This window comes from Lithobates pipiens, unplaced genomic scaffold (genome assembly GCF_037356315.1).
Source record: "Lithobates pipiens isolate NorthernLeopardFrog02 unplaced genomic scaffold, aLitPip1_a1.2 Scaffold_18, whole genome shotgun sequence".
Taxonomy (NCBI): Eukaryota; Metazoa; Chordata; class Amphibia; order Anura; family Ranidae; genus Lithobates; species Lithobates pipiens.
Window position 1 is genome coordinate 478,974,890 of NW_027507758.1, and position 23,944 is coordinate 478,998,833.

General features: G+C 43.7%; 14 non-coding genes across 14 annotated transcripts; all 14 read right to left on the reverse strand.

Moving 5' to 3' along the window:
• Positions 1-2,101: 2,101 nt before the first annotated feature.
• On the reverse strand, positions 2,102-2,174 carry TRNAF-GAA (transfer RNA phenylalanine (anticodon GAA)). Its single transcript has one exon. It is a non-coding gene; the product is annotated as a tRNA-Phe (tRNA).
• A 1,995-nt stretch (positions 2,175-4,169) lies between these two features.
• On the reverse strand, positions 4,170-4,242 carry TRNAF-GAA (transfer RNA phenylalanine (anticodon GAA)). The gene has a single exon. It is a non-coding gene; the product is annotated as a tRNA-Phe (tRNA).
• A 1,996-nt stretch (positions 4,243-6,238) lies between these two features.
• Positions 6,239-6,311, reverse strand: TRNAF-GAA (transfer RNA phenylalanine (anticodon GAA)). Its single transcript has one exon. It is a non-coding gene; the product is annotated as a tRNA-Phe (tRNA).
• Positions 6,312-7,272: 961 nt separating this feature from the next.
• On the reverse strand, positions 7,273-7,345 carry TRNAF-GAA (transfer RNA phenylalanine (anticodon GAA)). The gene has a single exon. It is a non-coding gene; the product is annotated as a tRNA-Phe (tRNA).
• A 1,980-nt stretch (positions 7,346-9,325) lies between these two features.
• Positions 9,326-9,398, reverse strand: TRNAF-GAA (transfer RNA phenylalanine (anticodon GAA)). Its single transcript has one exon. It is a non-coding gene; the product is annotated as a tRNA-Phe (tRNA).
• Positions 9,399-10,358: 960 nt separating this feature from the next.
• On the reverse strand, positions 10,359-10,431 carry TRNAF-GAA (transfer RNA phenylalanine (anticodon GAA)). The gene has a single exon. It is a non-coding gene; the product is annotated as a tRNA-Phe (tRNA).
• Positions 10,432-13,446: 3,015 nt separating this feature from the next.
• TRNAF-GAA (transfer RNA phenylalanine (anticodon GAA)) lies at positions 13,447-13,519 on the reverse strand. Its single transcript has one exon. It is a non-coding gene; the product is annotated as a tRNA-Phe (tRNA).
• Positions 13,520-13,779: 260 nt separating this feature from the next.
• Positions 13,780-13,852, reverse strand: TRNAF-GAA (transfer RNA phenylalanine (anticodon GAA)). Its single transcript has one exon. It is a non-coding gene; the product is annotated as a tRNA-Phe (tRNA).
• A 1,641-nt stretch (positions 13,853-15,493) lies between these two features.
• Positions 15,494-15,566, reverse strand: TRNAF-GAA (transfer RNA phenylalanine (anticodon GAA)). Its single transcript has one exon. It is a non-coding gene; the product is annotated as a tRNA-Phe (tRNA).
• A 269-nt stretch (positions 15,567-15,835) lies between these two features.
• TRNAF-GAA (transfer RNA phenylalanine (anticodon GAA)) lies at positions 15,836-15,908 on the reverse strand. Its single transcript has one exon. It is a non-coding gene; the product is annotated as a tRNA-Phe (tRNA).
• A 1,650-nt stretch (positions 15,909-17,558) lies between these two features.
• TRNAF-GAA (transfer RNA phenylalanine (anticodon GAA)) lies at positions 17,559-17,631 on the reverse strand. Its single transcript has one exon. It is a non-coding gene; the product is annotated as a tRNA-Phe (tRNA).
• Positions 17,632-17,897: 266 nt separating this feature from the next.
• TRNAF-GAA (transfer RNA phenylalanine (anticodon GAA)) lies at positions 17,898-17,970 on the reverse strand. Its single transcript has one exon. It is a non-coding gene; the product is annotated as a tRNA-Phe (tRNA).
• Positions 17,971-22,015: 4,045 nt separating this feature from the next.
• TRNAF-GAA (transfer RNA phenylalanine (anticodon GAA)) lies at positions 22,016-22,088 on the reverse strand. Its single transcript has one exon. It is a non-coding gene; the product is annotated as a tRNA-Phe (tRNA).
• A 628-nt stretch (positions 22,089-22,716) lies between these two features.
• On the reverse strand, positions 22,717-22,789 carry TRNAF-GAA (transfer RNA phenylalanine (anticodon GAA)). The gene has a single exon. It is a non-coding gene; the product is annotated as a tRNA-Phe (tRNA).
• Between the last annotated feature and the right edge of the window lie 1,155 nt (positions 22,790-23,944).

A 23,944-nucleotide genomic window follows, 5' to 3' on the forward strand; every position in this document is an offset into this window, starting at 1 on the left:
CTTGTCAGAAAGCGGTACACCAAAAGGAGCAGGTACAGTTGCCGAAAGCCGGGATCAAACCAGGGACCTTTAGATCTTCATTCTAACGCTCTCCCAACTGAGCTATTTCGGCCTTTTCTGCCTAATCTTGATGACAATTCTGGGGTACCATGTGCTGGTGTGAAGGAATGACAATGACGAGTGACATTTTTATGTCTATGCATTTAGCCGGAAAGGAAAACAGGCAGCAAGATACTTTACTTTGTTCCAGGTGAAACTAAGCAACCACCCTGTTAGGACAACAGGCACATGAGAAGCGAAAGAATCAAACACGCACTGGCCTAATTCATGGGAAAGTCATATAATCAAAGGTAGGGTTATCCCTGTTCAGGATACAACAATTGCCAAAACCCGGGATCGAACCAGGGACCTTTAGATCTTCAGTCTAACGCTCTCCCAACTGAGCTATTTCGGCACTTTAGAAAGCATTTGTCCAGGAGACACGTGGCACCGTGCGTCGACTCGAAGGGGTCATTGAGCCCTTAAAGGAGGTTTATAGTCACAGCATCCACTTTTATTTGATAACATCAGCATTGTACCCACAGTAAAAACAATAGTTATTTTTGACAAGCTCGGTTCAAAAATCTCCTTTCATGTTGTGATTGATGCCTGTCTGCTGGCCATCTATTTCCACAACTTCCTAGATTTCCAGCATAGTTTTCAGTTTCTCCCCTGATTTTTACTTTCCGTTTCTAAGGACTACACATCAAAAAAGTCATTTTTCTTTCAAATGCGGCTAGGTCTTGTTCCCACGGCTTTCATTGGTATATTGCAGGTGAAAATGAAACATGCTGGACTTTTCTTCCCAAGGCTCTGCAGAACTATGCGTTGGTGTACAAATGTCCTATGAAGAAGAAGGGATATTTTGACTTGTCCTTGCACACTGGCTGAGAAAAGCATAAACTGCGGGATGTTGCACAATTGCGTTTCTGCTGAGCCCCAGACCTTAGTCTGCTCTAAACAACTTTCTCAAACTCCTGCTTGGTCTTCCTTTTCTTGTCAGAAAGCGGTACACCAAAAGGAGCAGGTACAGTTGCCGAAACCCGGGACCTTTAGATCTTCAGTCTAACGCTCTCCCAACTGAGCTATTTCGGCCTTTTCTGCCTAACCATGATGACAATTCTGGGGTACCATGTGCTGGTGTGAGGGAATGACAATGACGAGTGACATTTTTATGTCTATGCATTTAGCCGGAAAGGAAAACAGGCAGCAAGATACTTTACTTTGTTCCAGGGGAAACTAAGCAACCACCCTGTTAGGACAACAGGCACAGGAGAAGCGAAAGAATCAAACACGCACTGGCCTAATTCATGGGAAAGTCATATAATCAAAGGTAGGGTTATCCCTGTTCAGGATACAATTGCCGAAACCTGGGATCGAACCAGGGACCTTGAGATCTTCAGTCTAACGCTCTCCCAACTGAGCTATTTCGGCACTTCGGAAAGTGTTTGTCCAGGAGACACGTGGCACCGTGCGTCGACTCGAAGGGGTCATTGAGCCCTTAAAGGAGGTTTATAGTCACAGCATCCACTTTTATTTGATAACATCAGCATTGTACCCACAGTAAAAACAATCGTTATTTTTGACAAGCTCGGTTCAAAAATCTCCTTTCATGTTGTGATTGATGCCTGTCTGCTGGCCATCTATTTCCACAACTTCCTAGATTTCCAGCATAGTTTTCAGTTTCTCCCCTGATTTTTACTTTCCGTTTCTAAGGACTACACATCAAAAAAGTCATTTTTCTTTCAAATGCGGCTAGGTCTTGTTCCCACGGCTTTCATTGGTATATTGCAGGTGAGCACAGCAAAAATGAAACATGCTGGACTTTTCTTCCCAAGGCTCTGCAGAACTATGCGTTGGTGTACAAATGTCCTATGAAGAAGAAGGGATATTTTGACTTGTCCTTGCACATTGGCTGAGAAAAGCATAAACTGCGGGATGTTGCACAATTGTGTTTCTGCTGAGCCCCAGACCTTAGTCTGCTCTAAACAACTTTCTCAAACTCCTGCTTGGTCTTCCTTTTCTTGTCAGAAAGCGGTACACCAAAAGGAGCAGGTACAGTTGCCGAAACCCGGGATCGAACCAGGGACCTTTAGATCTTCAGTCTAACGCTCTCCCAACTGAGCTATTTCGGCCTTTTCTGCCTAATCTTGATGACAATTCTGGGGTACCATGTGCTGGTGTGAAGGAATGACAATGACGAGTGACATTTTTATGTCTATGCATTTAGCCGGAAAGGAAAACAGGCAGCAAGATACTTTACTTTGTTCCAGGTGAAACTAAGAAACCACCCTGTTAGGACAACAGGCACATGAGAAGCGAAAGAATCAAACACGCACTGGCCTAATTCATGGGAAAGTCATATAATCAAAGGTAGGGTTATCCCTGTTCAGAATACAACAATTGCCGAAACCCAGGATCGAACCAGGGACCTTTAGATCTTCAGTCTAACGCTCTCCCAACTGAGCTATTTCGGCACTTTAGAAAGCGTTTGTCCAGGAGACACGTGGCACCGTGCGTCGACTCGAAGGGGTCATTGAGCCCTTAAAGGAGGTTTATAGTCACAGCATCCACTTTTATTTGATAACATCAGCATTGTACCCACAGTAAAAACAATAGTTATTTTTGACAAGCTCGGTTCAAAAATCTCCTTTCATGTTGTGATTGATGCCTGTCTGCTGGCCATCTATTTCCACAACTTCCTAGATTTCCAGCATAGTTTTCAGTTTCTCCCCTGATTTTTACTTTCCGTTTCTAAGGACTACACATCAAAAAAGTCATTTTTCTTTCAAATGCGGCTAGGTCTTGTTCCCACGGCTTTCATTGGTATATTGCAGGTGAAAATGAAACATGCTGGACTTTTCTTCCCAAGGCTCTGCAGAACTATGCGTTGGTGTACAAATGTCCTATGAAGAAGAAGGGATATTTTGACTTGTCCTTGCACATTGGCTGAGAAAAGCATAAACTGCGGGATGTTGCACAATTGCGTTTCTGCTGAGCCCCAGACCTTAGTCTGCTCTAAACAACTTTCTCAAACTCCTGCTTGGTCTTCCTTTTCTTGTCAGAAAGCGGTACATCAAAAGGAGCAGGTACAGTTGCCGAAACCCGGGATTGAACCAGGGACCTTTAGATCTTCAGTCTAACGCTCTCCCAACTGAGCTATTTCGGCCTTTTCTGCCTAATCTTGATGACAATTCTGGGGTACCATGTGCTGGTGTGAAGGAATGACAATGACAAGTGACATTTTTATGTCTATGCATTTAGCCGGAAAGGAAAACAGGCAGCAAGATACTTTACTTTGTTCCAGGTGAAACTAAGCAACCACCCTGTTAGGACAACAGGCACATGAGAAGCGAAAGAATCAAACACGCACTGGCCTAATTCATGGGAAAGTCATATAATCAAAGGTAGGGTTATCCCTGTTCAGGATACAACAATTGCCGAAACCCAGGATCGAACCAGGGACCTTTAGATCTTCAGTCTAACGCTCTCCCAACTGAGCTATTTCGGCACTTTAGAAAGCGTTTGTCCAGGAGACACGTGGCACCGTGCGTCGACTCTAAGGGGTCATTGAGCCCTTAAAGGAGGTTTATAGTCACAGCATCCACTTTTATTTGATAACATCAGCATTGTACCCACAGTAAAAACAATAGTTATTTTTGACAAGCTCGGTTCAAAAATCTCCTTTCATGTTGTGATTGATGCCTGTCTGCTGGCCATCTATTTCCACAACTTCCTAGATTTCCAGCATAGTTTTCAGTTTCTCCCCTGATTTTTACTTTCCGTTTCTAAGGACTACACATCAAAAAAGTCATTTTTCTTTCAAATGCGGCTAGGTCTTGTTCCCACGGCTTTCATTGGTATATTGCAGGTGAAAATGAAACATGCTGGACTTTTCTTCCCAAGGCTCTGCAGAACTATGCGTTGGTGTACAAATGTCCTATGAAGAAGAAGGGATATTTTGACTTGTCCTTGCACATTGGCTGAGAAAAGCATAAACTGCGGGATGTTGCACAATTGCGTTTCTGCTGAGCCCCAGACCTTAGTCTGCTCTAAACAACTTTCTCAAACTCCTGCTTGGTCTTCCTTTTCTTGTCAGAAAGCGGTACACCAAAAGGAGCAGGTACAGTTGCCGAAACCCGGGATCGAACCAGGGACCTTTAGATCTTCAGTCTAACGCTCTCCCAACTGAGCTATTTCGGCCTTTTCTGCCTAATCTTGATGACAATTCTGGGGTACCATGTGCTGGTGTGAAGGAATGACAATGACGAGTGACATTTTTATGTCTATGCATTTAGCCGGAAAGGAAAACAGGCAGCAAGATACTTTACTTTGTTCCATGTGAAACTAAGCAACCACTCTGTTAGGAACAACAGGCACATGAGAAGCGAAAGAATCAAACACGCACTGGCCTAATTCATGGGAAAGTCATATAATCAAAGGTAGGGTTATCCCTGTTCAGGATACAACAATTGCCGAAACCCGGGATCGAACCAGGAACCTTTAAATCTTCAGTCTAACGCTCTCCCAACTGAGCTATTTCGGCACTTTAGAAAGTGTTTGTCCAGGAGACACGTGGCACCGTGCGTCGACTCGAAGGGGTCATTGAGCCCTTAAAGGAGGTTTATAGTCACAGCATCCACTTTTCTTTGATAACATCAGCATTGTACCCACAGTAAAAACAATAGTTATTTTTGACAAGCTCGGTTCAAAAATCTCCTTTCATGTTGTGATTGATGCCTGTCTGCTGGCCATCTATTTCCACAACTTCCTAGATTTCCAGCATAGTTTTCAGTTTCTCCCCTGATTTTTACTTTCCGTTTCTAAGGACTACACATCAAAAAAGTCATTTTTCTTTCAAATGCGGCTAGGTCTTGTTCCCACGGCTTTCATTGGTATATTGCAGGTGAAAATGAAACATGCTGGACTTTTCTTCCCAAGGCTCTGCAGAACTATGCGTTGGTGTACAAATGTCCTATGAAGAAGAAGGGATATTTTGACTTGTCCTTGCACATTGGCTGAGAAAAGCATAAACTGCGGGATGTTGCACAATTGCGTTTCTGCTGAGCCCCAGACCTTAGTCTGCTCTAAACAACTTTCTCAAACTCCTGCTTGGTCTTCCTTTTCTTGTCAGAAAGCGGTACACCAAAAGGAGCAGGTACAGTTGCCGAAACCCGGGATTGAACCAGGGACCTTTAGATCTTCAGTCTAACGCTCTCCCAACTGAGCTATTTCGGCCTTTTCTGCCTAATCTTGATGACAATTCTGGGGTACCATGTGCTGGTGTGAAGGAATGACAATGACAAGGGACATTTTTATGTCTATGCATTTAGCCGGAAAGGAAAACAGGCAGCAAGATACTTTACTTTGTTCCAGGTGAAACTAAGCAACCACCCTGTTAGGACAACAGGCACATGAGAAGCGAAAGAATCAAACACGCACTGGCCTAATTCATGGGAAAGTCATATAATCAAAGGTAGGGTTATCCCTGTTCAGGATACAACAATTGCCAAAACCCGGGATCGAACCAGGGACCTTTAGATCTTCAGTCTAACGCTCTCCCAACTGAGCTATTTCGGCACTTTAGAAAGCGTTTGTCCAGGAGACACGTGGCACCGTGCGTCGACTCGAAGGGGTCATTGAGCCCTTAAAGGAGGTTTATAGTCACAGCATCCACTTTTATTTGATAACATCAGCATTGTACCCACAGTAAAAACAATAGTTATTTTTGACAAGCTCGGTTCAAAAATCTCCTTTCATGTTGTGGTTGATGCCTGTCTGCTGGCCATCTATTTCCACAACTTCCTAGATTTCCAGCATAGTTTTCAGTTTCTCCCCTGATTTTTACTTTCCGTTTCTAAGGACTACACATCAAAAAAGTCATTTTTCTTTCAAATGCGGCTAGGTCTTGTTCCCACGGCTTTCATTGGTATATTGCAGGTGAAAATGAAACATGCTGGACTTTTCTTCCCAAGGCTCTGCAGAACTATGCGTTGGTGTACAAATGTCCTATGAAGAAGAAGGGATATTTTGACTTGTCCTTGCACATTGGCTGAGAAAAGCATAAACTGCGGGATGTTGCACAATTGCGTTTCTGCTGAGCCCCAGACCTTAGTCTGCTCTAAACAACTTTCTCAAACTCCTGCTTGGTCTTCCTTTTCTTGTCAGAAAGCGGTACACCAAAAGGAGCAGGTACAGTTGCCGAAACCCGGGATCGAACCAGGGACCTTTAGATCTTCAGTCTAACGCTCTCCCAACTGAGCTATTTCGGCCTTTTCTGCCTAACCTTGATGACAATTCTGGGGTACCATGTGCTGGTGTGAAGGAATGACAATGACAAGTGACATTTTTATGTCTATGCATTTAGCCGGAAAGGAAAACAGGCAGCAAGATACTTTACTTTGTTCCAGGTGAAACTAAGCAACCACCCTGTTAGGACAACAGGCACATGAGAAGCGAAAGAATCAAACACGCACTGGCCTAATTCATGGGAAAGTCATATAATCAAAGGTAGGGTTATCCCTGTTCAGGATACAACAATTGCCGAAACCCGGGATCGAACCAGGAACCTTTAGATCTTCAGTCTAACGCTCTCCCAACTGAGCTATTTCGGCACTTTAGAAAGCGTTTGTCCAGGAGACACGTGGCACCGTGCGTCGACTCGAAGGGGTCATTGAGCCCTTAAAGGAGGTTTATAGTCACAGCATCCACTTTTATTTGATAACATCAGCATTGTACCCACAGTAAAAACAATAGTTATTTTTGACAAGCTCGGTTCAAAAATCTCCTTTCATGTTGTGATTGATGCCTGTCTGCTGGCCATCTATTTCCACAACTTCCTAGATTTCCAGCATAGTTTTCAGTTTCTCCCCTGATTTTTACTTTCCGTTTCTAAGGACTACACATCAAAAAAGTCATTTTTCTTTCAAATGCGGCTAGGTCTTGTTCCCACGGCTTTCATTGGTATATTGCAGGTGAAAATGAAACATGCTGGACTTTTCTTCCCAAGGCTCTGCAGAACTATGCGTTGGTGTACAAATGTCCTATGAAGAAGAAGGGATATTTTGACTTGTCCTTGCACATTGGCTGAGAAAAGCATAAACTGCGGGATGTTGCACAATTGCGTTTCTGCTGAGCCCCAGACCTTAGTCTGCTCTAAACAACTTTCTCAAACTCCTGCTTGGTCTTCCTTTTCTTGTCAGAAAGCGGTACACCAAAAGGAGCAGGTACAGTTGCCGAAACCCGGGATCGAACCAGGGACCTTTAGATCTTCAGTCTAACGCTCTCCCAACTGAGCTATTTCGGCCTTTTCTGCCTAATCTTGATGACAATTCTGGGGTACCATGTGCTGGTGTGAAGGAATGACAATGACGAGTGACATTTTTATGTCTATGCATTTAGCCGGAAAGGAAAACAGGCAGCAAGATACTTTACTTTGTTCCAGGTGAAACTAAGCAACCACCCTGTTAGGACAACAGGCACATGAGAAGCGAAAGAATCAAACACGCACTGGCCTAATTCATGGAAAAGTCATATAATCAAAGGTAGGGTTATCCCTGTTCAGGATACAACAATTGCCGAAACCCGGGATCGAACCAGGAACCTTTAGATCTTCAGTCTAACGCTCTCCCAACTGAGCTATTTCGGCACTTTAGAAAGCGTTTGTCCAGGAGACACGTGGCACCGTGCGTCGACTCGAAGGGGTCATTGAGCCCTTAAAGGAGGTTTATAGTCACAGCATCCACTTTTATTTGATAACATCAGCATTGTACCCACAGTAAAAACAATAGTTATTTTTGACAAGCTCGGTTCAAAAATCTCCTTTCATGTTGTGATTGATGCCTGTCTGCTGGCCATCTATTTCCACAACTTCCTAGATTTCCAGCATAGTTTTCAGTTTCTCCCCTGATTTTTACTTTCCGTTTCTAAGGACTACACATCAAAAAAGTCATTTTTCTTTCAAATGCGGCTAGGTCTTGTTCCCACGGCTTTCATTGGTATATTGCAGGTGAAAATGAAACATGCTGGACTTTTCTTCCCAAGGCTCTGCAGAACTATGCGTTGGTGTACAAATGTCCTATGAAGAAGAAGGGATATTTTGACTTGTCCTTGCACATTGGATGAGAAAAGCATAAACTGCGGGATGTTGCACAATTGCGTTTCTGCTGAGCCCCAGACCTTAGTCTGCTCTAAACAACTTTCTCAAACTCCTGCTTGGTCTTCCTTTTCTTGTCAGAAAGCGGTACACCAAAAGGAGCAGGTACAGTTGCCGAAACCCGGGACCTTTAGATCTTCAGTCTAACGCTCTCCCAACTGAGCTATTTCGGCCTTTTCTGCCTAATCTTGATGACAATTCTGGGGTACCATGTGCTGGTGTGAAGGAATGACAATGACGAGTGACATTTTTATGTCTATGCATTTAGCCGGAAAGGAAAACAGGCAGCAAGATACTTTACTTTGTTCCAGGTGAAACTAAGCAACCACCCTGTTAGGACAACAGGCACAGGAGAAGCGAAAGAATCAAACACGCACTGGCCTAATTCATGGGAAAGTCATATAATCAAAGGTAGGGTTATCCCTGTTCAGGATACAATTGCCGAAACCTAGGATCGAACCAGGGACCTTTAGATCTTCAGTCTAACGCTCTCCCAACTGAGCTATTTCGGCACTTCGGAAAGCGTTTGTCCAGGAGACACGTGGCACCGTGCGTCGACTCGAAGGGGTCATTGAGCCCTTAAAGGAGGTTTATAGTCACAGCATCCACTTTTATTTGATAACATCAGCATTGTACCCACAGTAAAAACAATAGTTATTTTTGACAAGCTCGGTTCAAAAATCTCCTTTCATGTTGTGATTGATGCCTGTCTGCTGGCCATCTATTTCCACAACTTCCTAGATTTCCAGCATAGTTTTCAGTTTCTCCCCTGATTTTTACTTTCCGTTTCTAAGGACTACACATCAAAAAAGTCATTTTTCTTTCAAATGCGGCTAGGTCTTGTTCCCACGGCTTTCATTGGTATATTGCAGGTGAAAATGAAACATGCTGGACTTTTCTTCCCAAGGCTCTGCAGAACTATGCGTTGGTGTACAAATGTCCTATGAAGAAGAAGGGATATTTTGACTTGTCCTTGCACATTGGCTGAGAAAAGCATAAACTGCGGGATGTTGCACAATTGCGTTTCTGCTGAGCCCCAGACCTTAGTCTGCTCTAAACAACTTTCTCAAACTCCTGCTTGGTCTTCCTTTTCTTGTCAGAAAGCGGTACACCAAAAGGAGCAGGTACAGTTGCCGAAACCCGGGATCGAACCAGGGACCTTTAGATCTTCAGTCTAACGCTCTCCCAACTGAGCTATTTCGGCCTTTTCTGCCTAATCTTGATGACAATTCTGGGGTACCATGTGCTGGTGTGAAGGAATGACAATGACGAGTGACATTTTTATGTCTATGCATTTAGCCGGAAAGGAAAACAGGCAGCAAGATACTTTACTTTGTTCCAGGTGAAACTAAGCAACCACCCTGTTAGGGCAACAGGCACATGAGTAGCGAAAGAATGAAACACGCACTGGCCTAATTCATGGGAAAGTCATATAATCAAAGGTAGGGTTATCCCTGTTCAGGATACAACAATTGCCAAAACCCGGGATCGAACCAGGGACCTTTAGATCTTCAGTCTAACGCTCTCCCAACTGAGCTATTTCGGCACTTTAGAAAGCTTTTGTCCAGGAGACACGTGGCACCGTGCGTCGACTCAAAGGATCATTGAGCCCTTAAAGGAGGTTTATAGTCACAGCATCCACTTTTATTTGATAACATCAGCATTGTACCCACAGTAAAAACAATCGTTATTTTTGACAAGCTCGGTTCAAAAATCTCCTTTCATGTTGTGATTGATGCCTGTCTGCTGGCCATCTATTTCCACAACTTCCTAGATTTCCAGCATAGTTTTCAGTTTCTCCCCTGATTTTTACTTTCCGTTTCTAAGGACTACACATCAAAAAAGTCATTTTTCTTTCAAATGCGGCTAGGTCTTGTTCCCACGGCTTTCATTGGTATATTGCAGGTGAAAATGAAACATGCTGGACTTTTCTTCCCAAGGCTCTGCAGAACTATGCGTTGGTGTACAAATGTCCTATGAAGAAGAAGGGATATTTTGACTTGTCCTTGCACATTGGCTGAGAAAAGCATAAACTGCGGGATGTTGCACAATTGCGTTTCTGCTGAGGCCCAGACCTTAGTCTGCTCTAAACAACTTTCTCAAACTCCTGCTTGGTCTTCCTTTTCTTGTCAGAAAGCGGTACACCAAAAGGAGCAGGTACAGTTGCCGAAACCCGGGATCGAACCGGGGACCTTTAGATCTTCAGTCTAACGCTCTCCCAACTGAGCTATTTCGGCCTTTTCTGCCTAATCTTGATGACAATTCTGGGGTACCATGTGCTGGTGTGAAGGAATGACAATGACAAGTGACATTTTTATGTCTATGCATTTAGCCGGAAAGGAAAACAGGCAGCAAGATACTTTACTTTGTTCCAGGTGAAACTAAGCAACCACCCTGTTAGGACAACAGGCACATGAGAAGCGAAAGAATCAAACACGCACTGGCCTAATTCATGGGAAAGTCATATAATCAAAGGTAGGGTTATCCATGTTCAGGATACAACAATTGCCAAAACCCGGGATCGAACCAGGAACCTTTAGATCTTCAGTCTAACGCTCTCCCAACTGAGCTATTTCAGCACTTTAGAAAGCGTTTGTCCAGGAGACACGTGGCACTCGAAGGGGTCATTGAGCCCTTAAAGGAGGTTTATAGTCACAGCATCCACTTTTATTTGATAACATCAGCATTGTACCCACAGTAAAAACAATAGTTATTTTTGACAAGCTCGGTTCAAAAATCTCCTTTCATGTTGTGATTGATGCCTGTCTGCTGGCCATCTATTTCCACAACTTCCTAGATTTCCAGCATAGTTTTCAGTTTCTCCCCTGATTTTTACTTTCCGTTTCTAAGGACTACACATCAAAAAAGTCATTTTTCTTTCAAATGCGGCTAGGTCTTGTTCCCACGGCTTTCATTGGTATATTGCAGGTGAGCACAGCAAAAATGAAACATGCTGGACTTTTCTTCCCAAGGCTCTGCAGAACTATGCGTTGGTGTACAAATGTCCTATGAAGAAGAAGGGATATTTTGACTTGTCCTTGCACATTGGCTGAGAAAAGCATAAACTGCGGGATGTTGCACAATTGCGTTTCTGCTGAGCCCCAGACCTTAGTCTGCTCTAAACAACTTTCTCAAACTCCTGCTTGGTCTTCCTTTTCTTGTCAGAAAGCGGTACACCAAAAGGAGCAGGTACAGTTGCCGAAACCCGGGATCGAACCAGGGACCTTTAGATCTTCAGTCTAACGCGCTCCCAACTGAGCTATTTCGGCCTTTTCTGCCTAACCTTGATGACAATTCTGGGGTACCATGTGCTGGTGTGAAGGAATGACAATGACGAGTGACATTTTTATGTCTATGCATTTAGCCGGAAAGGAAAACAGGCAGCAAGATACTTTACTTTGTTCCAGGTGAAACTAAGCAACCACCCTGTTAGAACAACAGGCACATGAGAAGCGAAAGAATCAAACACGCACTGGCCTTATTCATGGGAAAGTCATATAATCAAAGGTAGGGTTATCCCTGTTCAGGATACAACAATTGCAGAAACCCGGGATCGAACCAGGGACCTTTAGATCTTCAGTCTAACGCTCTCCCAACTGAGCTATGTCGGCACTTTAGAAAGCATTTGTCCAGGAGACACATGGCACCGTGCGTCGACTCGAAGGGGTCATTGAGCCTTTAAAGGAGGTTTATAGTCACAGCATCCACTTTTATTTGATAACATCAGCATTGTACCCACAGTAAAAACAATAGTTATTTTTGACAAGCTCGGTTCAAAAATCTCCTTTCATGTTGTGATTGATGCCTGTCTGCTGGCCATCTATTTCCACAACTTCCTAGATTTCCAGCATAGTTTTCAGTTTCTCCCCTGATTTTTACTTTCCGTTTCTAAGGACTACACATCAAAAAAGTCATTTTTCTTTCAAATGCGGCTAGGTCTTGTTCCCACGGCTTTCATTGGTATATTGCAGGTGAAAATGAAACATGCTGGACTTTTCTTCCCAAGGCTCTGCAGAACTATGCGTTGGTGTACAAATGTCCTATGAAGAAGAAGGGATATTTTGACTTGTCCTTGCACATTGGCTGAGAAAAGCATAAACTGCGGGATGTTGCACAATTGCGTTTCTGCTGAGCCCCAGACCTTAGTCTGCTCTAAACAACTTTCTCAAACTCCTGCTTGGTCTTCCTTTTCTTGTCAGAAAGCGGTACACCAAAAGGAGCAGGTACAGTTGCCGAAACCCGGGACCTTTAGATCTTCAGTCTAACGCTCTCCCAACTGAGCTATTTCGGCCTTTTCTGCCTAATCTTGATGACAATTCTGGGGTACCATGTGCTGGTGTGAAGGAATGACAATGACGAGTGACATTTTTATGTCTATGCATTTAGCCGGAAAGGAAAACAGGCAGCAAGATACTTTACTTTGTTCCAGGTGAAACTAAGCAACCACCCTGTTAGGACAACAGGCACATGAGAAGCGAAAGAATCAAACACGCACTGGCCTAATTCATGGGAAAGTCATATAATCAAAGGTAGGGTTATCCCTGTTCAGGATACAACAATTGCCGAAACCCAGGATCGAACCAGGGACCTTTAGATCTTCAGTCTAACGCTCTCCCAACTGAGCTATTTTGGCACTTTAGAAAGCGTTTGTCCAGGAGACACGTGGCACCGTGCGTCGACTCGAAGGGGTCATTGAGCCCTTAAAGGAGGTTTATAGTCACAGCATCCACTTTTATTTGATAACATCAGCATTGTACCCACAGTAAAAACAATAGTTATTTTTGACAAGCTCGGTTCAAAAATCTCCTTTCATGTTGTGATTGATGCCTGTCTGCTGGCCATCTATTTCCACAACTTCCTAGATTTCCAGCATAGTTTTCAGTTTCTCCCCTGATTTTTACTTTCCGTTTCTAAGGACTACACATCAAAAAAGTCATTTTTCTTTCAAATGCGGCTAGGTCTTGTTCCCACGGCTTTCATTGGTATATTGCAGGTGAAAATGAAACATGCTGGACTTTTCTTCCCAAGGCTCTGCAGAACTATGCGTTGGTGTACAAATGTCCTATGAAGAAGAAGGGATATTTTGACTTGTCCTTGCACATTGGCTGAGAAAAGCATAAACTGCGGGATGTTGCACAATTGCGTTTCTGCTGAGCCCCAGACCTTAGTCTGCTCTAAACAACTTTCTCAAACTCCTGCTTGGTCTTCCTTTTCTTGTCAGAAAGCGGTACACCAAAAGGAGCAGGTACAGTTGCCGAAACCCGGGATCGAACCAGGGACCTTTAGATCTTCAGTCTAACGCTCTCCCAACTGAGCTATTTCGGCCTAACCTTGATGACAATTCTGGGGTACCATGTGCTGGTGTGAAGGAATGACAATGACGAGTGACATTTTTATGTCTATGCATTTAGCCGGAAAGGAAAACAGGCAGCAAGATACTTTATTTTGTTCCAGGTGAAACTAAGCAACCACCCTGTTAGGGCAACAGGCACATGAGAAGCGAAAGAATCAAACACGCACTGGCCTAATTCATGGGAAAGTCATATAATCAAAGGTAGGGTAATCCCTGTTCAGGATACAACAATTGCCGAAACCCGGGATCGAACCAGGGACCTTTAGATCTTCAGTCTAACGCTCTCCCAACTGAGCTATTTCGGCACTTTAGAAAGCATTTGTCCAGGAGACACGTGGCACCGTGCGTCGACTCGAAGGGGTCATTGAGCCCTTAAAGGAGGTTTATAGTCACAGCATCCACTTTTATTTGATAACATCAGCATTGTACCCACAGTAAAAACAATAGTTATTTTTGACAAGCTCGGTTCAAAAATCTCCTTTCATGTTGTGATTGATGCCTGTCTGCTGGCCATCTATTTCCACAACTTCCTAGATTTCCAGCATAGTTTTCAGTTTCTCCCCTGATTTTTACTTTCCGTTTCTAAGGACTACACATCAAAAAAGTCATTTTTCTTTCAAATGCGGCTAGGTCTTGTTCCCACGGCTTTCATTGGTATATTGCAGGTGAAAATGAAACATGCTGGACTTTTCTTCCCAAGGCTCTGCAGAACTATGCGTTGGTGTACAAATGTCCTATGAAGAAGAAGGGATATTTTGACTTGTCCTTGCACATTGGCTGAGAAAAGCATAAACTGCGGGATGTTGCACAATTGCGTTTCTGCTGAGCCCCAGACCTTAGTCTGCTCTAAACAACTTTCTCAAACTCCTGCTTGGTCTTCCTTTTCTTGTCAGAAAGCGGTACACCAAAAGGAGCAGGTACAGTTGCCGAAACCCGGGATTGAACCAGGGACCTTTAGATCTTCAGTCTAACGCTCTCCCAACTGAGCTATTTCGGCCTAACCTTGATGACAATTCTGGGGTACCATGTGCTGGTGTGAAGGAATGACAATGACGAGTGACATTTTTATGTCTATGCATTTAGCCGGAAAGGAAAACAGGCAGCAAGATACTTTATTTTGTTCCAGGTGAAACTAAGCAACCACCCTGTTAGGGCAACAGGCACATGAGAAGCGAAAGAATCAAACACGCACTGGCCTAATTCATGGGAAAGTCATATAATCAAAGGTAGGGTAATCCCTGTTCAGGATACAATTGCCGAAACCCGGGATCGAACCAGGGACCTTTAGATCTTCAGTCTAACGCTCTCCCAACTGAGCTATTTGGGCACTTTAGAAAGCATTTGTCCAGGAGACACGTGGCACCGTGCGTCGACTCGAAGGGGTCATTGAGCCCTTAAAGGAGGTTTATAGTCACAGCATCCACTTTTATTTGATAACATCAGCATTGTACCCACAGTAAAAACAATAGTTATTTTTGACAAGCTCGGTTCAAAAATCTCCTTTCATGTTGTGATTGATGCCTGTCTGCTGGCCATCTATTTCCACAACTTCCTAGATTTCCAGCATAGTTTTCAGTTTCTCCCCTGATTTTTACTTTCCGTTTCTAAGGACTACACATCAAAAAAGTCATTTTTCTTTCAAATGCGGCTAGGTCTTGTTCCCACGGCTTTCATTGGTATATTGCAGGTGAAAATGAAACATGCTGGACTTTTCTTCCCAAGGCTCTGCAGAACTATGCGTTGGTGTACAAATGTCCTATGAAGAAGAAGGGATATTTTGACTTGTCCTTGCACATTGGCTGAGAAAAGCATAAACTGCGGGATGTTGCACAATTGCGTTTCTGCTGAGCCCCAGACCTTAGTCTGCTCTAAACAACTTTCTCAAACTCCTGCTTGGTCTTCCTTTTCTTGTCAGAAAGCGGTACACCAAAAGGAGCAGGTACAGTTGCCGAAACCCGGGATCGAACCAGGGACCTTTAGATCTTCAGTCTAACGCTCTCCCAACTGAGCTATTTCGGCCTTTTCTGCCTAATCTTGATGACAATTCTGGGGTACCATGTGCTGGTGTGAAGGAATGACAATGACGAGTGACATTTTTATGTCTATGCATTTAGCCGGAAAGGAAAACAGGCAGCAAGATACTTTACTTTGTTCCAGGTGAAACTAAGCAACCACCCTGTTAGGGCAACAGGCACATGAGAAGCGAAAGAATCAAACACGCACTGGCCTAATTCATGAGAAAGTCATATAATCAAAGGTAGGGTAATCCCTGTTCAGGATACAACAATTGCCGAAACCCGGGATCGAACCAGGGACCTTTAGATCTTCAGTCTAACGCTCTCCCAACTGAGCTATTTCGGCACTTTAGAAAGCGTTTGTCCAGGAGACACGTGGCACCGTGCGTCGACTCGAAGGGGTCATTGAGCCCTTAAAGGAGGTTTATAGTCACAGCATCCACTTTTATTTGATAACATCAGCATTGTACCCACAGTAAAAACAATAGTTATTTTTGACAAGCTCGGTTCAAAAATCTCCTTTCATGTTGTGATTGATGCCTGTCTGCTGGCCATCTATTTCCACAACTTCCTAGATTTCCAGCATAGTTTTCAGTTTCTCCCCTGATTTTTACTTTCCGTTTCTAAGGACTACACATCAAAAAAGTCATTTTTCTTTCAAATGCGGCTAGGTCTTGTTCCCACGGCTTTCATTGGTATATTGCAGGTGAAAATGAAACATGCTGGACTTTTCTTCCCAAGGCTCTGCAGAACTATGCGTTGGTGTACAAATGTCCTATGAAGAAGAAGGGATATTTTGACTTGTCCTTGCACATTGGCTGAGAAAAGCATAAACTGCGGGATGTTGCACAATTGCGTTTCTGCTGAGCCCCAGACCTTAGTCTGCTCTAAACAACTTTCTCAAACTCCTGCTTGGTCTTCCTTTTCTTGTCAGAAAGCGGTACACCAAAAGGAGCTGGTACAGTTGCCGAAAGCCGGGATCGAACCAGGGACCTTTAGATCTTCAGTCTAACGCTCTCCCAACTGAACTATTTCGGCCTTTTCTGCCTAATCTTGATGACAATTCTGGGGTACCATGTGCTGGTGTGAAGGAATGACAAAGACAGACATTTTTATGTCTATGCATTTAGCCGGAAAGGAAAACCGGCAGCAAGATACTTTACTTTGTTCCAGGTGAAACTAAGCAACCACCCTGTTAGGACAACAGGCACATGAGAAGCGAAAGAATCAAACACGCACTGGCCTAATTCATGGGAAAGTCATATAATCAAAGGTAGGGTTATCCTTGTTCAGGATACAACAATTGCCGAAATCCGGGATTGAACCAGGGACCTTTAGATCTTCAGTCTAACGCTCTCCCAACTGAGCTATTTCGGCACTTTAGAAAGCATTTGTCCAGGAGACACGTGGCACCGTGCGTCGACTCGAAGGGGTCATTGAGCCCTTAAAGGAGGTTTATAGTCACAGCATCCACTTTTATTTGATAACATCAGCATTGTACCCACAGTAAAAACAATCGTTATTTTTGACAAGCTCGGTTCAAAAATCTCCTTTCATGTTGTGATTGATGCCTGTCTGCTGGCCATCTATTTCCACAACTTCCTAGATTTCCAGCATAGTTTTCAGTTTCTCCCCTGATTTTTACTTTCCGTTTCTAAGGACTACACATCAAAAAAGTCATTTTTCTTTCAAATGCGGCTAGGTCTTGTTCCCACGGCTTTCATTGGTATATTGCAGGTGAAAATGAAACATGCTGGACTTTTCTTCCCAAGGCTCTGCAGAACTATGCGTTGGTGTACAAATGTCCTATGAAGAAGAAGGGATATTTTGACTTGTCCTTGCACATTGGCTGAGAAAAGCATAAACTGCGGGATGTTGCACAATTGCGTTTCTGCTGAGCCCCAGACCTTAGTCTGCTCTAAACAACTTTCTCAAACTCCTGCTTGGTCTTCCTTTTCTTTTCAGAAAGCGGTACACCAAAAGGAGCAGGTACAGTTGCCGAAACCCGGGATCGAACCAGGGACCTTTAGATCTTCAGTCTAACGCTCTCCCAACTGAGCTATTTCGGCCTTTTCTGCCTAACCATGATGACAATTCTGGGGTACCATGTGCTGGTGTGAGGGAATGACAATGACGAGTGACATTTTTATGTCTATGCATTTAGCCGGAAAGGAAAACAGGCAGCAAGATACTTTACTTTGTTCCAGGTGAAACTAAGCAACCACCCTGTTAGGACAACAGGCACAGGAGAAGCGAAAGAATCAAACACGCACTGGCCTAATTCATGGGAAAGTCATATAATCAAAGGTAGGGTTATCCCTGTTCAGGATACAATTGCCGAAACCTGGGATCGAACCAGGGACCTTTAGATCTTCAGTCTAACGCTCTCCCAACTGAGCTATTTCGGCACTTCGGAAAGTGTTTGTCCAGGAGACACGTGGCACCGTGCGTCGACTCGAAGGGGTCATTGAGCCCTTAAAGGAGGTTTATAGTCACAGCATCCACTTTTATTTGATAACATCAGCATTGTACCCACAGTAAAAACAATCGTTATTTTTGACAAGCTCGGTTCAAAAATCTCCTTTCATGTTGTGATTGATGCCTGTCTGCTGGCCATCTATTTCCACAACTTCCTAGATTTCCAGCATAGTTTTCAGTTTCTCCCCTGATTTTTACTTTCCGTTTCTAAGGACTACACATCAAAAAAGTCATTTTTCTTTCAAATGCGGCTAGGTCTTGTTCCCACGGCTTTCATTGGTATATTGCAGGTGAAAATGAAACATGCTGGACTTTTCTTCCCAAGGCTCTGCAGAACTATGCGTTGGTGTACAAATGTCCTATGAAGAAGAAGGGATATTTTGACTTGTCCTTGCACATTGGCTGAGAAAAGCATAAACTGCGGGATGTTGCACAATTGCGTTTCTGCTGAGCCCCAGACCTTAGTCTGCTCTAAACAACTTTCTCAAACTCCTGCTTGGTCTTCCTTTTCTTGTCAGAAAGCGGTACACCAAAAGGAGCAGGTACAGTTGCCGAAAGCCGGGTTTAAACCAGGGACCTTTAGATCTTCATTCTAACGCTCTCCCAACTGAGCTATTTCGGCCTTTTCTGCCTAATCTTGATGACAATTCTGGGGTACCATGTGCTGGTGTGAGGGAATGACAATGACAAGTGACATTTTTATGTCTATGCATTTAGCCGGAAAGGAAAACAGGCAGCAAGATACTTTACTTTGTTCCAGGTGAAACTAAGCAACCACCCTGTTAGGACAACAGGCACATGAGAAGCGAAAGAATCAAACACGCACTGGCCTAATTCATGGGAAAGTCATATAATCAAAGGTAGGGTTATCCCTGTTCAGGATACAATTGCCGAAATCTGGGATCGAACCAGGGACCTTTAGATCTTCAGTCTAACGCTCTCCCAACTGAGCTATTTCGGCACTTCGGAAAGTGTTTGTCCAGGAGACACGTGGCACCGTGCGTCGACTCGAAGGGGTCATTGAGCCCTTAAAGGAGGTTTATAGTCACAGCATCCACTTTTATTTGATAACATCAGCATTGTACCCACAGTAAAAACAATCGTTATTTTTGACAAGCTCGGTTCAAAAATCTCCTTTCATGTTGTGATTGATGCCTGTCTGCTGGCCATCTATTTCCACAACTTCCTAGATTTCCAGCATAGTTTTCAGTTTCTCCCCTGATTTTTACTTTCCGTTTCTAAGGACTACACATCAAAAAAGTCATTTTTCTTTCAAATGCGGCTAGGTCTTGTTCCCACGGCTTTCATTGGTATATTGCAGGTGAAAATGAAACATGCTGGACTTTTCTTCCCAAGGCTCTGCAGAACTATGCGTTGGTGTACAAATGTCCTATGAAGAAGAAGGGATATTTTGACTTGTCCTTGCACATTGGCTGAGAAAAGCATAAACTGCGGGATGTTGCACAATTGCGTTTCTGCTGAGCCCCAGACCTTAGTCTGCTCTAAACAACTTTCTCAAACTCCTGCTTGGTCTTCCTTTTCTTGTCAGAAAGCGGTACACCAAAAGGAGCAGGTACAGTTGCCGAAAGCCGGGATCAAACCAGGGACCTTTAGATCTTCATTCTAACGCTCTCCCAACTGAGCTATTTCGGCCTTTTCTGCCTAATCTTGATGACAATTCTGGGGTACCATGTGCTGGTGTGAAGGAATGACAATGACAAGTGACATTTTTATGTCTATGCATTTAGCCGGAAAGGAAAACAGGCAGCAAGATACTTTACTTTGTTCCAGGTGAAACTAAGCAACCACCCTGTTAGGACAACAGGCACATGAGAAGCGAAAGAATCAAACACGCACTGGCCTAATTCATGGGAAAGTCATATAATCAAAGGTAGGGTTATCCCTGTTCAGGATACAACAATTGCCAAAACCCGGGATCGAACCAGGGACCTTTAGATCTTCAGTCTAACGCTCTCCCAACTGAGCTATTTCGGCACTTTAGAAAGCATTTGTCCAGGAGACACGTGGCACCGTGCGTCGACTCGAAGGGGTCATTGAGCCCTTAAAGGAGGTTTATAGTCACAGCATCCACTTTTATTTGATAACATCAGCATTGTACCCACAGTAAAAACAATAGTTATTTTTGACAAGCTCGGTTCAAAAATCTCCTTTCATGTTGTGATTGATGCCTGTCTGCTGGCCATCTATTTCCACAACTTCCTAGATTTCCAGCATAGTTTTCAGTTTCTCCCCTGATTTTTACTTTCCGTTTCTAAGGACTACACATCAAAAAAGTCATTTTTCTTTCAAATGCGGCTAGGTCTTGTTCCCACGGCTTTCATTGGTATATTGCAGGTGAAAATGAAACATGCTGGACTTTTCTTCCCAAGGCTCTGCAGAACTATGCGTTGGTGTACAAATGTCCTATGAAGAAGAAGGGATATTTTGACTTGTCCTTGCACATTGGCTGAGAAAAGCATAAACTGCGGGATGTTGCACAATTGCGTTTCTGCTGAGCCCCAGACCTTAGTCTGCTCTAAACAACTTTCTCAAACTCCTGCTTGGTCTTCCTTTTCTTGTCAGAAAGCGGTACACCAAAAGGAGCAGGTACAGTTGCCGAAACCCGGGACCTTTAGATCTTCAGTCTAACGCTCTCCCAACTGAGCTATTTCGGCCTTTTCTGCCTAACCATGATGACAATTCTGGGGTACCATGTGCTGGTGTGAGGGAATGACAATGACGAGTGACATTTTTATGTCTATGCATTTAGCCGGAAAGGAAAACAGGCAGCAAGATACTTTACTTTGTTCCAGGTGAAACTAAGCAACCACCCTGTTAGGACAACAGGCACAGGAGAAGCGAAAGAATCAAACACGCACTGGCCTAATTCATGGGAAAGTCATATAATCAAAGGTAGGGTTATCCCTGTTCAGGATACAATTGCCGAAACCTGGGATCGAACCAGGGACCTTGAGATCTTCAGTCTAACGCTCTCCCAACTGAGCTATTTCGGCACTTCGGAAAGCGTTTGTCCAGGAGACACGTGGCACCGTGCGTCGACTCGAAGGGGTCATTGAGCCCTTAAAGGAGGTTTATAGTCACAGCATCCACTTTTATTTGATAACATCAGCATTGTACCCACAGTAAAAACAATCGTTATTTTTGACAAGCTCGGTTCAAAAATCTCCTTTCATGTTGTGATTGATGCCTGTCTGCTGGCCATCTATTTCCACAACTTCCTAGATTTCCAGCATAGTTTTCAGTTTCTCCCCTGATTTTTACTTTCCGTTTCTAAGGACTACACATCAAAAAAGTCATTTTTCTTTCAAATGCGGCTAGGTCTTGTTCCCACGGCTTTCATTGGTATATTGCAGGTGAAAATGAAACATGCTGGACTTTTCTTCCCAAGGCTCTGCAGAACTATGCGTTGGTGTACAAATGTCCTATGAAGAAGAAGGGATATTTTGACTTGTCCTTGCACATTGGCTGAGAAAAGCAGAAACTGCGGGATGTTGCACAATTGCGTTTCTGCTGAGCCCCAGACCTTAGTCTGCTCTAAACAACTTTCTCAAACTCCTGCTTGGTCTTCCTTTTCTTGTCAGAAAGCGGTACACCAAAAGGAGCAGGTAAAGTTGCCGAAAGCCGGGATCAAACCAGGGACCTTTAGATCTTCATTCTAACGCTCTCCCAACTGAGCTATTTCGGCCTTTTCTGCCTAATCTTGATGACAATTCTGGGGTACCATGTGCTGGTGTGAAGGAATGACAATGACAAGTGACATTTTTATGTCTATGCATTTAGCCGGAAAGGAAAACAGGCAGCAAGATACTTTACTTTGTTCCAGGTGAAACTAAGCAACCACCCTGTTAGGACAACAGGCACATGAGAAGCGAAAGAATCAAACACGCACTGGCCTAATTCATGGGAAAGTCATATAATCAAAGGTAGGGTTATCCCTGTTCAGGATACAACAATTGCCGAAACCTGGGATCGAACCAGGGACCTTTAGATCTTCAGTCTAACGCTCTCCCAACTGAGCTATTTCGGCACTTTAGAAAGCGTTTGTCCAGGAGACACGTGGCACCGTGCGTCGACTCGAAGGGGTCATTGAGCCCTTAAAGGAGGTTTATAGTCACAGCATCCACTTTTATTTGATAACATCAGCATTGTACCCACAGTAAAAACAATAGTTATTTTTGACAAGCTCGGTTCAAAAATCTCCTTTCATGTTGTGATTGATGCCTGTCTGCTGGCCATCTATTTCCACAACTTCCTAGATTTCCAGCATAGTTTTCAGTTTCTCCCCTGATTTTTACTTTCCGTTTCTAAGGACTACACATCAAAAAAGTCATTTTTCTTTCAAATGCGGCTAGGTCTTGTTCCCACGGCTTTCATTGGTATATTGCAGGTGAGCACAGCAAAAATGAAACATGCTGGACTTTTCTTCCCAAGGCTCTGCAGAACTATGCGTTGGTGTACAAATGTCCTATGAAGAAGAAGGGATATTTTGACTTGTCCTTGCACATTGGCTGAGAAAAGCATAAACTGCGGGATGTTGCACAATTGTGTTTCTGCTGAGCCCCAGACCTTAGTCTGCTCTAAACAACTTTCTCAAACTCCTGCTTGGTCTTCCTTTTCTTGTCAGAAAGCGGTACACCAAAAGGAGCAGGTACAGTTGCCGAAACCCGGGATCGAACCAGGGACCTTTAGATCTTCAGTCTAACGCTCTCCCAACTGAGCTATTTCGGCCTTTTCTGCCTAATCTTGATGACAATTCTGGGGTACCATGTGCTGGTGTGAAGGAATGACAATGACGAGTGACATTTTTATGTCTATGCATTTAGCCGGAAAGGAAAACAGGCAGCAAGATACTTTACTTTGTTCCAGGTGAAACTAAGAAACCACCCTGTTAGGACAACAGGCACATGAGAAGCGAAAGAATCAAACACGCACTGGCCTAATTCATGGGAAAGTCATATAATCAAAGGTAGGGTTATCCCTGTTCAGAATACAACAATTGCCGAAACCCAGGATCGAACCAGGGACCTTTAGATCTTCAGTCTAACGCTCTCCCAACTGAGCTATTTCGGCACTTTAGAAAGCGTTTGTCCAGGAGACACGTGGCACCGTGCGTCGACTCGAAGGGGTCATTGAGCCCTTAAAGGAGGTTTATAGTCACAGCATCGACTTTTATTTGATAACATCAGCATTGTACCCACAGTAAAAACAATAGTTATTTTTGACAAGCTCGGTTCAAAAATCTCCTTTCATGTTGTGATTGATGCCTGTCTGCTGGCCATCTATTTCCACAACTTCCTAGATTTCCAGCATAGTTTTCAGTTTCTCCCCTGATTTTTACTTTCCGTTTCTAAGGACTACACATCAAAAAAGTCATTTTTCTTTCAAATGCGGCTAGGTCTTGTTCCCACGGCTTTCATTGGTATATTGCAGGTGAAAATGAAACATGCTGGACTTTTCTTCCCAAGGCTCTGCAGAACTATGCGTTGGTGTACAAATGTCCTATGAAGAAGAAGGGATATTTTGACTTGTCCTTGCACATTGGCTGAGAAAAGCATAAACTGCGGGATGTTGCACAATTGCGTTTCTGCTGAGCCCCAGACCTTAGTCTGCTCTAAACAACTTTCTCAAACTCCTGCTTGGTCTTCCTTTTCTTGTCAGAAAGCGGTACATCAAAAGGAGCAGGTACAGTTGCCGAAACCCGGGATTGAACCAGGGACCTTTAGATCTTCAGTCTAACGCTCTCCCAACTGAGCTATTTCGGCCTTTTCTGCCTAATCTTGATGACAATTCTGGGGTACCATGTGCTGGTGTGAAGGAATGACAATGACAAGTGACATTTTTATGTCTATGCATTTAGCCGGAAAGGAAAACAGGCAGCAAGAT